Genomic DNA, 3,205 nt, shown 5'->3' with positions numbered 1-3,205 from the left:
TTACCCTTGCATGTAATTCATAAAAGAGCTGACAAAGTCAGGCACAGGTGCACGTCACCATAGTCCTCTGCAGACAGTGGAAAGAACGACTGTACTTTCTACTTGGGTCCATGTAAGAAAGCTGATTAAGATATATAGATTTTTTTTATCTTTATACTATGAAAGAATGAGGTTATTTATAAGTAGAAGGCATAGAGTCATGAGCTCTGCACAAGGCTACTGACAAAGATGCTACGAGATGCTTGGCAACCCAATATGTGAACATTAAAAGGGCTTCGGACACATCTTGAATTTGGCTGCAAGGAAAAAAAGATTGAAGCACAGATTAAAGAAAAGGTTTGAAAGAGATGAGGCACTGGGGAAAATAGAAAGAGTTTGTCTTGCTGATGAAAAAGGCTAATTATACAAAATACATGCTAAAAGTATTTAGATTGATATAACTTAATTGCTGTTATATTTTATAATAAGCAGATTTTAAATTTATAGTTAATTTTGTTCCAGTAGCCTGATGACTTGAAAGTTATAGGTTTATTAAGTCCATTTGATAAACTTGAGCACAGGGAAATACTCTCAGAATTGAATAGGAGTAGGGGAGAGCTTGGCTTTCATTGGCAACCTCTTTCTTTCTAAATGTCAAATATTCCCTGTAGTGGCTGGCTTCCGTTTGTTCTTGGCTAGTTATAGGTAGCTCTCATAGAAATGAAAATTATCTTAGCAGCTTGTTCAGAGTATGTCCAAAATGCAGTTGAATAAACAAAATGTCAATATTTCCAAGGCAGAGAGATGATGTCTTTGTTCCTGCAGTTTGAAAGGCTAAAACAATCTCCTCTCCAACCCTCACTGTGGAAATTCTTTCTGTTTTTAAGTTTTATATCATGACATGGCTCCATGGTGTTTTTCCTGACTATCTAAGTTACAATAAGCCTCCTCTTCTCGGCACTCCCCTGGTCACTAGTTAATGGAGTGGTAATCCTAAACACAGCCGCTGGGCTGGTATGGCCCTTACAACTTCTGACCTTGGTTTCTGGCCACTGGTCTGGCATTTCTCTCAATTCCAAACAGCAAAGAAAAGCAAAAGCAATTTTTTTTCTTTATTTTTATTGTGATAAAAAATGCATACTATAAAATTCACCACTTTAACCATTTTATGTATATGATTCAGTAACATTATGTATTGATATATACATTTATCTTATGGTCTGAGCATTGCCATATACAGTTTTTGTGGCATTTTTAGGGTTTTTAAGTATAAGATCACGCCACTGGTGAACAGAGATAAAATTACTTCTTCCTTTCCAATTGGGATGCCTTTTATTTTTTTGTCATGTCTAATTGCTCCAGCTAGAATTTCTAATACTATGTTAAATAGAAGCCAGAAACAAAAGGACAAATATTGTATATTTGCATTTATATGAGGAACTAGAGAAGTCAGATTCTAACAGAACACAGAAGATCATCTACCATGGGCTTTGGAGTGGGGTAATAGGAATTATTGGTTAGTGGATATGATGTTTCAATTTAGATGATGAAAACATTCTGGGCATGCTGGGTGACCTTTTACTTCAGGCTTTGCTTACAGAGGAAAACAGTCACTTTATGATGTTCTTTTGCTGATGGTTAGAAAACTAAGGTCTGGGAACTAAGGAGGGTAAACAGAACTGGCTCTATTTTTGGTTTAGTTTTTATTTCATAATCATAAACTCAATTCTGCAATCCATTTAGACTTGGAAGAGGATGAGGAAAACATGTAACCCAATGAACTGATCTAGACTCTGCCAAGCAGAGGGGAGTGGGGGAGGGTGCTCTCCTGAGCTGCAGAGGGAATGGGCTGGTTGTTAAGATAAGATGCAAATCCACAGTCAGCAATGGTGATTCTCTTGCTAGTCTTGCCATTTCTGGATCCAAAGCACTCCATGGCTTCCACAATATTCATGCCCACTTTCACCTTGCCAAAGACCACATGCTTGCTATCCAACCACGCAGTCTTGGCAGTGCAGATGAAAACCTGGGGACTGTAGAGTCAGGTCTAGCATTTGCCATGGATAAAATGGACTCGTATGCTGCAAGATGAAATTCTCATCATTAAATTCTCCCCATAGATGGACTTGCCGCCTGTGCTATTATGGCGTGGGAAGTCACTGCCCTAGCACATAAATTGTGGGATAATTCTGCAAAAGCAGGAACCTTTCTAAACAAATCATTTCTCCCTAGTGCTCAAAGCATGACAGTTTTCTGCCATCTTTGGAACTTCGTCTGCAAACGGCTTGAAGGGGTTGCGGCCCAAGGTGTCGCAGTTGACTGTGATGCCAAAGAACACGGTGGGGTTGACCAGTGGCTGGGTGCCAGTGTTTCCAGGCTGTGGCTTCTGCAAGGCCTAGGATTGGCTCTTTTAACCACTGTTCCCTGCAATTTACCTGTGGAACAGATTTATCCTCACAATCTTACATTCTTTCAGAATGGACAGTCTGGTTCTGGTGCATATAATCCACCTGTGTGGGACAGAGAGAGGGTTCCACTGAATGAAGTTACACTGCCTCTAGTCAGTCTGGAACCTGCCTGGCAGGAGGCCAGCAGGCAAAGATAGGAGTCACTGTGTTGGTGGGGGATTGGAGTCTGCTTATCACGAGGAGGACTGCTGTTACTTAATGAAATCAGAGAAGAGTAGCTCAGGAATTTGGGAATTCACTGGGGTGTCTTGTGGTATTTTCATATTCAATGACAGTTATGAATGGCTAATTGAACAACCTTGGCTCAATCAATCTGAACCTTGCCTCAGATTTCCAGGTCATGCAACCAGAAAAGTAACCTAGAGCTGCCAAAATGCTGCCTGCAGCCAAGAGAAATGGAAAACCGATGCGGAAGGAGATTGATGTTGGGTGTCAGTTACAGCTGACTGTAGCAGTAGGCATTGTTCCATCAGGCCATTCGGTCAGCTGCTGGCAGGCACTGAGGGTGCTCATAGCATGGAGGGGACTCTAACCTTGTGGACTTAAGGAAAGGTGTGTGGGAACTGTGCAATACTAGAGGAGGACTGGTTTGGACATAGAACCATCTCTTACTCCATTTATTCTGTGACCATCCATTCTATGCGAGACTTAACCTGCTCTGCGCAGAGTCCACCTGACAGAGATTTCAAGTTTTGCCTTCACTACTTTCCTCCTACTTCCTGTCAGGGGCTTTTCTGGGCTTTTCACTGCATGTCCTG

At 41.3% G+C, this 3,205-nt stretch overlaps 1 pseudogene; it reads right to left on the bottom strand.

Annotated features, from left to right (window-relative positions):
• Positions 1-1,765: 1,765 nt before the first annotated feature.
• On the bottom strand, positions 1,766-2,152 carry LOC136391793 (peptidyl-prolyl cis-trans isomerase A pseudogene; annotated as a pseudogene).
• Between the last annotated feature and the right edge of the window lie 1,053 nt (positions 2,153-3,205).

The sequence above is a fragment of the Saccopteryx leptura genome, chromosome 2, assembly GCF_036850995.1.
Source record: "Saccopteryx leptura isolate mSacLep1 chromosome 2, mSacLep1_pri_phased_curated, whole genome shotgun sequence".
NCBI classification, from domain to species: domain Eukaryota; kingdom Metazoa; phylum Chordata; class Mammalia; order Chiroptera; family Emballonuridae; genus Saccopteryx; species Saccopteryx leptura.
The sequence above is the reverse complement of the archived record's forward strand: the minus strand, read 5'-3'. Positions and strand labels throughout refer to the sequence as shown.